The sequence below is a fragment of the Ostrea edulis genome, chromosome 4, assembly GCF_947568905.1.
Source record: "Ostrea edulis chromosome 4, xbOstEdul1.1, whole genome shotgun sequence".
Lineage (NCBI taxonomy): Eukaryota > Metazoa > Mollusca > Bivalvia > Ostreida > Ostreidae > Ostrea > Ostrea edulis.
Window position 1 is genome coordinate 29,196,857 of NC_079167.1, and position 12,646 is coordinate 29,209,502.

General features: G+C 34.0%; 1 long non-coding RNA gene across 1 annotated transcript; it reads left to right on the top strand.

Annotated features, from left to right (window-relative positions):
• The first annotated feature begins 3,406 nt into the window (after positions 1-3,406).
• LOC130053720 (uncharacterized) lies at positions 3,407-4,372 on the top strand. Its single transcript, XR_008802070.1, has 2 exons — positions 3,407-3,466; positions 3,932-4,372. It is a non-coding gene; the product is annotated as an uncharacterized LOC130053720 (long non-coding RNA).
• The last annotated feature ends 8,274 nt before the right edge of the window (positions 4,373-12,646 follow it).

A 12,646-nucleotide genomic window follows, 5' to 3' on the forward strand; every position in this document is an offset into this window, starting at 1 on the left:
ATCAACAAGGTTCCATGAACCACATGGCATATCTTGCATGGCACCATGTGCATAATGAATTCTAGAGCAGTATTTTGAGCACCATGTGCATATACCTTATGAGCTACATATGAAATTGTAAACAAAGCACCATGTGCGTTTTCTTGTGTATACTAAGAGAATTTTGAATTGAAACGAAGTGGGATTTTGTGAGCTAAATATGAATTAGAGATAAGGCACCATGTGCGTTTTCAGAAAATCAAATGTAATTGAATGGGGCATGCATGAACTATATCTTAAGTCTCAAGGTGGAAAGTCGTGGGACAACTTTGCAGTAAGGTATCTGGATTAGTATGCCGGAGGTACCAGGTTCAAATCTCATGATGGATTGGTTTTTTAAACCAAAATGGAAATCTTCAATGTTTTGGCCTCTGATTTGGAATGCAAAGCAAAACAATTTTCATTATTTTGTAAAAGGATTTATTGAGTATAATAATCCAAAAAATTTTTTCAAAGCTGGATCAGATATAAACAGTATTTTTGCGGCATATAAGTTTGCTAGTAATGTTCTAGTGCTGAGAGTTGATTTTAGATAGATCATATGGATGATCAACAAGGTTCCATGAACCACATGGCATATCTTGCATGGCACCATGTGCATAATGAATTCTAGAGCAGTATTTTGAGCACCATGTGCATATACCTTATGAGCTACATATGAAATTGTAAACAAAGCACCATGTGCGTTTTCTTGTGTATACTAAGAGAATTTTGAATTGAAACGAAGTGGGATTTTGTGAGCTAAATATGAATTAGAGATAAGGCACCATGTGCGTTTTCAGAAAATCAAATGTAATTGAATGGGGCATGCATGAACTATATCTTAAGTCTCAAGGTGGAAAGTTGTGGGACAACTTTGCATTGATAAAATCTGTCTTTTTTATAGGTACACAATAACATTCTGTCGGAAATCCAGGAAATGAAAAAAGACAGCAGGTTTGCATCGGCAGCATCACACATTCATTACATTCTACGGAAAGGAAAGAGCGACAACTCTAATAGAAAATACGACACTTATTTCCAAAAATTTAAAGGCTGGTGTTTGGCTCACGATGTTTCCTATTTACCCGCAGCAGTGAGTACTGTGGCAGTATTCTAAGCGGTCTTGTACAGCAATCGGTTTCCGAATCTGTGTTATCAACATATTTCTACAGTATCAAGTGGTATCATGATTGCAATATGTGCTCTAACCCGTGTGATCAAAAAATTCTCCATATGCTCATGGAAGGAGGAAATTCATGGTCGATGGAAATCGGATTTTTCAAGGGACAACTACATTAAAGATTGTGTGCAAAAGCAACTTCATGTTACCAAAAATTTGAACATATGAAAGGTTTATATATTGTTCACTTTTGTTTATATAATTAATAACAAATGTGTTACTTCCGCCATTAGATTTTTCTCTCTTTGTTTTTCTAAGTGCTAGCGAGCTGCCATCCTACTTATACTATATAGTTTCTTGTTTTTTGGTAATTAGCATCTAATTAATTTATATTCGGACGAACAAAGTGAGGGAGAATATAATTATAATTATATGCGGGTGTTTTATAGGTAGTCGGGTTCGAATATCATTTGTATTGGTCACGTGGTGAAGGCATATAAATAGGCGAACATGTGTTTGTGCGGCATTCTAAGCACGCTCGCTAGCTCTACGTACAGGTAAATTTTACAATATTTATATGGCGGATAGTAACCATTTATCAGATGACATTAATCTGTGTATATATTGATGTGTATTAACATGAGTAGTTTTGTTTGCGATATATTTCTTAAGGACATTACGAGTGATGAATAAAGTGCTAGCGAGCTGCCATCCTACTTATACTATATAGTTTCTTGTTTTTTGGTAATTAGCATCTAATTAATTTATATTCGGACGAACAAAGTGAGGGAGAATATAAGAAATGAAATCACCTTTTGGAACACCACGCAGTGCTCAAAATTATAATAAACATATCGTACAGTAGTAAATCATTCTAAAGATATATATTTGGATAAATATATATAGAATGCCTTTTCTTTACGTGAACGTGCGTACATTTGAAGTAAATATGTCAAAACTATACAAAAAATGCGGAGAAATATTTCATCTTTTATCTATTGATAAAATGGAATAAGCAAAGAGTATACAATCTATACCATTTACAATTACTTCAAGTAAAAGGCAAAGACATAAATACTACTGTACTTATAAAAATGGCATGTATGCTCGCCATGAAAACGCATCGAATGCGGACGACTATTTACCTGGGCCTACTCATAATATCTGTAAAGGACCGCAGATGCACGTGTACACTTGTCGAAAATACTGTAAGTAGTAGTAAAACTCCCTTTATTTGCATAATCCATGAAACAAAACGATAAACTCCATTTGCATTCCAACAGTAAACAACATTGTAAATTGTACAGACTGCGACACACTTAGCCCGTGCCGATCAGCTATCTTCAATTAGGGGAAGCATCAGAGTATAATATTTACCCTGTATTGTGCATGAATCCTTATACCATATGATTTACTGGTCAGAGTATTGCAGATTTATAAATCAGGAAATCATTTAGGTACATAAATTTGCATATACAACACTGTACGAGTGTATGGGATGAGAGAGAGAGAGAGAGAGAGAGAGAGAGAGAGAGAGAGAGAGAGAGAGATAACGACGAGAGAGAGAGAGAGAGAGAGAGAGAAGCGATGATCTTGTAATAATCGTGCTCTTATTAAGACAAATGATATCGTTAATTCAATAAAAAGAGAACAGTACTAGTAACTCAATATTGCTCTCATTAATTGATAATACAGATTTATTTGATTCATTTAAAGCACGCATTAATTAAAAATTAAACATATTTTTAAATAATGTTATTTTCAATTACTTCATTTTATGCTAATTTGGCGCTCAATAGATCTTATATATCTATGCCATTTTACGTTATTACATTCTGCGTCGAACTCGACGCAAATTGTACTAATGCAAAATGTAATAATCGAGTTTATCATATTATGCGTCGTTATCAAACATCAAGGGGAGAGGACAAGAGTGTCTGTCACCCACCTTTAATAACAATATCCATTTTTTGTTAGTTTGTAATGCAAATAAAAGATACATTGAGTGAAAACCCCTTCCCCACTTACCCCAGCTTGAAAGTTCTGATATAATAGTAGAAGACACACACCACCACCAATTAAGAAAATGAAGATATGAGGCACTCACAGTAGAGGACTCTAACCACCCCATCCGACCCCCAACGGTTGAAGAAAATGAAGTGTAGGGGGAAATTATTGAGGTAGTAAAAGTAAAAGACTCTTAAACCCTTCACCCCACATTAGGACTTTGAACATCGGACAAAACATCTTGGTTTGTTTGGGTGTTTTGTTTTATTAAGGTCTTCCGTAGCAACGGAAGACCTTCTACTTATTGTGCTGGTTAAGGTATCACACCGGTAATTGTCCAATCAAAATGAACTTAGTCAATTGTAGTTCCATATATTTAAAGAAATATTTTTTTTCCTTGCGCGATTTTTCTCATTTCCTCTTCTTCTTTTCTCTTAATTTTTGTACCCCTGATTAGGAAATTTTGTGTAATTTGTAGAAATAATCAAGTGTATACAAAGGAACTATTTGCTGTTGGTAGCTGAGGCTACTTCCTGAGGTGCACTCCGGCTGTTTACACACATGTGAAAAACACGTGGATTTGAGGGTAGTCTTGTTTGCGGGTAATTTTTTTTCGAAAATGCCGCGTAGGGTGTTGTTTTTCTGGTGTCGGCAGACGAGATAGGTAACATAGAACGTGTCTGACTGCGTTATTCGGCATCAATTTTGTAAACTGATTTTTAATGATTTTTTCCTCTCTATAGTAATATATAGTGAAAATAATTACCGGTGTGATACCTTAAGATTATTCTTATTATTCTTTTTTTTTTTTTCCTAGACGCTAACTTTAAAGCTTCATATCTCGCTCATTCCTCAACCGATTTTGCTCAAATTTTCAGCTTTAATACATTTTACTAAAGACTTTCAAAATACTTTTAAACATTTTGGATATTCTCTTCCACTTGCGAGTTATTTCCCTTTTAGTGAAATTTTAGGGGCTTTGGTTTCCAGATAAAGGCTCCGAGACTATAATAATTGGAGCAGAGAAAACACTGAATTGGTAAAGTAGAAGCATTGTAGTTGTGCACATCATATTTTGTTTTTTGATTTCGCCATTTAAAATGGCGATATAGAGGGGTCAAAAATCAGGACGCCTGAAAGAGCGAAAATTTGCACATAATTTCCTTTGTATCTTTTAAACTAAAAATATTTTGTTAAGACATGTAGAATAAAAGTTGTGTAGAATTTCAAGAGCTTTTATTTGACACCAGTAAAAAGGGGCTGGCCCCTTAAATTAGGGATCTACGGCCCCTAAAAGTTTTCGCTTTATAGCTCAAAAACGGCAAAGAATTCGATATGGCTTCCGATGGAAAAGTTGTTCTTTAACATCTTATTTATCTCATGAAATTGTTATTTTGTTCGAATCTTGTGTTATGTTAGAGTAAAAAGCTATACCCGTAAACAAGTAACCATTTTCATTTGGCAAGTGAGCGAGAACTCTTCATGCGTATAACTGAAATAAACTTGCTAAAAATAACATACCTGACTACAATAGATACTAATATTCATTTCAAATAAGGTTTTTAACATGCTCTGTGGTTCAAATACAAATTATTTAGTGATACATTTCTCTTTTTCTTTCGTTTTAACATAAACAAACCTTCAACAACAACAAAAGGAGAGAGATAAATTATCTTTTATTTGTTTCATATTAGAATTAAAATAAGTAATATACATAAAAATAAAACGTTCAAACGTAGAATAAATCATGGTCAATAACTGCAAGCTGTTTACATTCTTCACGGTCAGCGTTGTTTATACAGTTATGTAACCCAACTCTCGCCTCGCTCGCAGGTGGCCAGAGTGACAAGCTTGCATAATCAAAACAAAAACATCGAAGCTAACTCGGCTTTCGTCCATTGCATAAATAAACACATCAATTACTGGAAAATTATGTTTGAAATCATTTTGAATCCTTTTACATTATATCATACTTAATTAACAATTATATTATGTTTTATTTCAATTATAAAGTAATTGTAAAGATGCTACCGCAAACATTTCGAGTTAGTGATCAATGGACCTCATAATATTTGTGTCAAGTTATACATACATTTAAAAAAACCTACACAATTTTCCTGATTATTTATCGGGTTGTCATTTTCCTCACAATAAGTTTACGGTAAGGGTATGTGACGTTTCTAATTGTCAGAAAAAATCGTACTAAATAAAATGAAGTAGTTTTAAATTTTATTAACTTATAATTGTCTGCATACAGAAGGATTTATTTGTCGGTTCATTTCATTTCATCTAAATACAATCATGCGTGCAAGTAGATGCGGTTTTTATAAGTGAAATGAAAAAGGCAAGAGCGCCCCAAATATATATATACATCTCAAGCGTCTTATTGTGTTTAATTTTGGAGATTCATCACATGTGGACAAGCAATCTGTGATTTAACTCTACTTTAGCCAGTTGATACACAAGCTTTCTGCATTCTCTACAAAGTGAAAAAAATGGATCCTTTTTGTAAGCATAACAAATAATTTATAAACTTTATTTTTTAAATCACGGGTTCTTATCATGATTATACCAACTCTAAACATGTATAGAAAATCATCAGAAATCCACATCAAATCAGTCTCATTTCATTCAGTCATTAACTGCAAGCATTTTACATACACACCGGGGTTTGTTCTTGTTTACAATTACGTAACCCATGGCTCGATTGCCCGAGATCGGAGCCATCGCATGTGTACCAGCGATCAGCGGCAATACATGTACACATGTCACACAGCTCCGACGGAAGACCTCTAGTTGCTTTGCAACGAGCTTTGCTCTAGTTTTATTGCTGTTTTCGTTCATCTTTTTTAATTATTATTTTGAATGTCAAGAAATTTTGAAGAATCCATTTCCCCCCCCCCCTGTTGTACCCCCCCCCCCCCCATGAAAAATGACGATACATGTCTGGTTATTACATGTACATTTTGTTTTGCAACACATGCATGTATACTAATTGTATGGTGCATGTAGAATTGCACCCTTTACCAAGTTTTCCTTCATTTACACAGTGTAAGGAATGGTAAACCAAAATCACAAAACAAAATGCATAAAGACCAAGATATTTTCAAGCGTAGGAACTTCATTCATGAATACATATATACATGTATTCAGAAAAATCGCATGCATGCATTGCAGGACTATAGCATTTGTGTGTTTTAACGTTTCTGTAACATGCCATAATGATTACTTTGAGGCTTGAGTGTAATTTATTCATAAATATTTTCATTTCGTAGATCTGGCGCAATGGCCATACCGCTGTACGTAGAAATTTCAAATTCAAATGTATTCGATAAGATGTTAGTATGCATAAATCAGTAAAATTCGTGTTGAGCTTTTATTTGATATGATACAATGTCAATATACTGTAATGCATTAGTAGGATATGCAGAAGGCAAGAGTATAAACATTTTCTTTTTTCATTATCAGTATCAATATCTATATGATCACGAAAAAACATTATATAATTTATATCCGGATTCATTTATACCGATTTAGATATCAATAAAAACAAACCTGCATAGTTTGGGAGAGGGTTTCTAATGAGTCTGATGAAATTAAAAGAAGGAACCCAACATTTGCATTCAAACTAGATATACTTCAACATGAATTCATTTCTGCTCTGACTGAAAGCATGATTCTAAATTCGGGAACGAATCTTGCATACAAAATAATTAATAGGGGAACACATAAATTCGAGCTCCTTTGGAATTTAATGAAATGTAGATATGCACCTTTCTTTCAACACGAATTGATATGTTATTTCAGGCACGAAAACAGGGGGTTGGGGTGGGCAAGAAGGCTGGTCTGCTTTCCCCACTTTTCTTGACAATTTACTTTCCCCCCGTTATTCTAACATACAAAGTCAGTATTTTCTACATGCACAGTTCAAACTAATATTTTTTTTAAAATTTGTAATGAATTCAATTATAAGCATCAACTCCTGTAAGTTTCCAATATATTGTCAATCACCAATTTTTAAATAGCTGGAAATTTTTTAATGCTTGAAGGCTTACATTTATATATTTTCTTTCCTTCTGTGAAATGATATATTATAAATCGAAGTAGGACGGTAGCTCTCTAGCTCTCTCTCTCTCTCTCTCTCTCTCTCTCTCTCTCTCTCTCTCTCTCTCTCAATGAATATGGACATACAGAGACCGTAAATAATTATGTGGTTCCAAAAGAGACAACAAAACTATATTTTCGTTTATAAATTTCCTTTCATATGTGTCTTTGTGTAATGAACTGTTTATTATGGATTGCAAATGTAATACACGCATTTGCACACAGATGTATATTTTCGATCATTATTCCCTTATTTGTATATCCAAGTTTGTATATGATCATCGAGAAATTTTGAATTGTGCACGCAATATATCCAACCAGATATTAAATTCCCGATTTCTATAAACTGCAAAACCTCGACCAGACAAGCATTCAATACAGGAAAATTTTTCGACTCTGACATCTCCCCTGATTGAAGACACCCTGTTTGGCACGGGTGAAGTGTGTCGCAGTCTGTATAATGGAATGACAACGTGTTGTAAAGTTCTAACGAGATACAAATGGAGTTTATCATTTTATTTCGTGGATTTATCAGAATAAAGAGAATCTAATATTTTCGGTAAGTGCACATCTCCGATACCTGTTGAATAGACGCCCGTATTTGATACTTTTTTTTTTTTTTTTTTAGCGATTATACCTTGTGCATTGCATATTATGCATATGGCATGCACCTTTATTTTGCAAGAATTGATATAAATAATATATTTTATGCTCTTTGCCTATTCCATTCTATCAGTATGTGATTGGCAAATGATTTATCCGCATTTATTTTATTAGAAAATGCAAATACTTGCATGCACTTGCAAGTATGCAAGAAAAGTTTTTTTTTTGTATTTTTGTCTAACTTATCTAAACTTCCAGAATGTTGCGTTAGTATACAATCAATATTTTGTAATTTTGAGCAAAGCATAATGTTTTAAAATGTTATTTTATTTGTTTCTCATTCCCTATATATTACTATCGGAGATGTGCACTGGTCGAGTCCACCCAGAAAAATCACTCAGGTGTGACAATCACATTTGGTGTATATACGGGTAGAGTAAATTAGGCTACCTGAAACAAATATGGCGGATAAGATGAGAAAGGTGTACGTATTTATCAATTCATGTCAGCTTTAAGAGGTCCTTTTAAAATTTTGAATGTTTTAGCAAGTCCAATCAACCTCTCAATATGCACTCGCTTGCTCGAAATTTTTCTGTCTCTTAAAACAATCTTTTTTGACATACGATTTTGCTTTTTAAAAAATGTTGGAATTAATTAACCTTTACATCCTTTGGTGCAAAGAGATCCTGGACATTGAATCCTTTATCTGACATTATGGAGTCCCCAGGGTCACATATCTTAATAAGAGAGCTACGTTCAACAACTTGCCTATCACTGGTAGACCCCCCATATGCTGGAGAAATGTATAAGTCCTCCAGGTGTGACACCAACAAGCACTTTAACAGTGTTTCTGTTTTTGTAAGTAGAAAAGGTTGACTGTTGTGCAACAGGGGGTTTGGGTTTTTTCACTGGGATCTCGGTCCCATCAATTATAACTCTTGTTGAGGAAAATTTCTGAAAGAAGTCGCAGGGTGAAAAGAAAGTGACTGTGTCTCTGTCAGGCCAGAACTTTATTTCTTGAAATTGTCTTGCCATGAAGTTAACCCATGTAATCTAAATGTTATCTACAGTTGTTTTGTGATATGCCAAATAAGCGACTTATTTCAAAGTTGGGTTTGTTCTGTCTTAATTTTATCAAAGTTAGAAAAAGTTGATTTTCAATTGATAAATTTTGATCTCGGTTATACAAATATCTGAGATGATAGGCAGCTTCACCTAAACAATGCAGCACAAAAAGAAAATCTGTGTAAGAAGCAAGGCCAGTGTAAAACATTATACCCTCACTGTCATGAAAGAAATTTTCAATAGACATCATGGGTGTTGGGAGAGTTTGACATGATGCCTCTATGAGGCTTACATCTTCACACTGTTGGACATCAAGTTCATTAATTCGATCTGATGCTGCTATGTCATTATCCATTGTCTGTATGGTACAAAAGCTTGAGACATTCAAAACGTCAGCATCATCACATTCCATAAAGACCTCTTCTGTTTCATCTTCTTCCTCCATTGTACGGAGATTGCGAGCAGCTCTCCTTTCACTTCTTGCATGGTCAGTATCCCTGTATCCACTCCATGGGAAAACTGACGGCACAGCATCTGGCTTTCTTTGCCTCTTCAATGGTGCAGTTCCTAATTAAATAATTATAATATCATATACATCCCTATCATATCTATATATTTTTTTTATCTTGCATGTAATTTAATATTTTTAATATATGTTTTAGAATTTCATCTTAATGGAAGCTCAAATAAATCTGTGGTTGGGGGTTTTTGCAGCTAGTATATAAATGTATAATATATATATAAATGTATTTTCACTTAAATTGAATTGTAAAATTTTACATTAAAACTGACACACACACACACACACACACACACACACACACACACACACACACACACACACACACACATGCAGTGTGTGTATATTATATATATATATATATATATATATATATATATATATACATATATAATATATATATATATATATCTGATTAAAATTCACTTGAATTTTTTTTCAATATAATTATGGAAATTCAAAGATAATAGTTAGTCTTAGCCTGTATGATATTTCTTCAAGTCCTTTAAATTCTGCAAACTTGTCGGTCTTCATTGTTTTCTTCTGCTGGCTAGCTGAGTATAATAGTGGTCATGGTATTGTGTGAGTTCTACAAAATAGCAATAAAAAAGCAAACTTCATAATAAGTTCACAAGTTCGACAGTTTCAGTGCACATTTTGAGGTTGTCAATTTTTTTTCAACTTTTCCGCTTGGTGAAAAAACAAAACAACAATTCAGTCAATAAGAATCAAATTATTTCATAAACAACAATAATAAATCTAAACTGATGTAAAAATAGGACTGTATTTACAATCAAATGTGATTTGACATTCCCTAACCTTTATTTTCTCCTAAGTTTGAAACCCCTCAACTGCATTTTATAGTCCCTTTTAAGTTAGAGCCTCTTTTTGTTATACTATTTAGTATAAATACACAAAGTACCCCCCCCCCCCTCCACACCTGGTAAAAACAGCCTACTGTAACTTCATAAAACGTTTATATCCAACATTAATGTTAACAAAACATCGTTTAATATCATTGAAAACTATGAATATTCAAAATGCTACTTACCGTGTGAAGTTACTGTGATGAAGTCGTCTTCAGTAAAATGGTTTTGATTGCCAGAATCCAAAGTTTCATAAGCTTTTTATCTTTTGGAAAATTCAAACCACCGCGGGTTGAACAACCACTAACTCTGCAGCACGTTGGCATGACCGATAAAATTATCTCTTTCGCTCTCGAGTGTATTTATTACCGGAAGTGTGTATTGAACCTAAACGTTCATTGTGCCACCTATGTTTTAACAAAGTGGAAAAACCGACAAATATCAACCATTACAGAAGTGGGTTACCATATCAGAATAGAGAGCGATCACCATCACCTAACAAAAAGGGTTTAAACTTCAGCAGGTTGGAGATGTAGGCCATTTTCAGACACATCAAATAGGCCTCGCCCAAACGTGAAATTCACACTCCAAGAAATAGAACTTTACAGGAATGAGAATAAAAGCACACATTATCTTCCTTGTACAATAAATAACAAAACAACTAATGCTGTAATAAATAATTTTCATTCATATGTCGATTCGATATATCCCAATGAACTCAAACTAAAAGAAACCTCAGAGTCATACACTTCTGCTTCATACTTAGATATTTTATTGAAAATATAGATACATGTATTAACGGGAAAATAACGACTCAACTTTATCATAAACGTATATATTGGCATAGTTTCCAAAAATTCAAAACTCATAACTGTAACTTTTGCAGCAGTATGAAGGGTGAGATAACGAACAGTGATCAATCTCATAACTCTTATCAGCAATACTAAATTGAGTTTATCTTGATCAGGTAAACGGAGCTATCCGTAGTCAAAATCAGTGTGCCAGGAACGGCCTAACAATCGGTATGAAACACGTCAGAGAGCATTTGACCAAATGGTAGGTTGTATTGGCAAACTAGATCGTTATAACGACCATAGAATTTGCGAAATGCTGACTTCAATCGAGACTGTTGAATCCCCTGTATTATCAACTTGTTTGTCAGTAGCTTGCCTAGATTTAAAAACTGACCATACGCAGAACAAGCTCTTTCGTATCGAATAAGTTGAGAGATATAAACATCACATACAGGTGATAATGGAATATTGCTACATAAATATGGAAATTGACGATGGAGAAGCTGAAATCATCCCGTTTGTCATACAATTGAGTTGTCAGTTTGCCATTAATCTCTACTTTTAATAAAATATCTAAGTATGAAGCAGAAGTGGACGACTCTGTGGTGTCTTTTATTTCGAGCTCACGGGGATATATCGAATCGACATATGAATGAAAGTTATTGTTAATAGACAAAACGTCGTCTAAATATATATATCTAAATGTCGAATTGAAGGCCACAGCAAGAGATTTTTTCTTCTCACGTAGAAGGTTTTGAATAAATTCTGCTTCATATGAGTATACAAACAGGCCAGCTAACAAAGGAGCACAATTCGTGCCCATGGGAATTCCAACAGACTGTTGGAAGACCTGATCACCAAAGACCACGAAGATATTATCAATGAGGGAATCTAGCATATTTTTATTTCAATTTCATAGTACTTGTTCGTGGAATCAGAGTGGTGTTTAACAAAGTAATTTTTTGGATGACTGATCACTAAATATGAATATTTCCGTTTTCCATTTTTGTTGAAGAAGCAACTGTTTATGATGTGAAAAAGTCTAATCTTTACTTTATCGTGAGGAATGGTAGTGTAAAGTGTTGAAAAGTCATAGGTTTTGATGTTATAGATTTAGGAAAAGTTTTGCGATTTCAAGTATACTAAAAGTTCTTTAGAATTTTTTAGAATCCACATTTGATTAACACCACTTCTGGCATATGTTGTCGCACAGTAAGTTTCAGGTTTCTCCTTCACAGCTGTTAATATTTTCGTGAGGAGCAAAGATAGGGGCTTGGTAGAGCACCTACTGGACCCAGCAATGTATCTTTGTTTGTAAGGGTATTGATGTAGTTTAGGAATCCAGTATAGGAACGGTAACTCATATTCATTCAACCCATTGACTGGGATATTAAATGTGTCTAAAAGTGAAGCATGGTTTTGATGAATTTCATCTTTTGAGAGGGCAGTTGGAGTATATGTACGATTACAAAAAGTGGAATTAATGCCAAGTTCGGTTAAAATGCAGTTGTATTAATGAGCCTTACAAACAAAGACAATGTTGTTA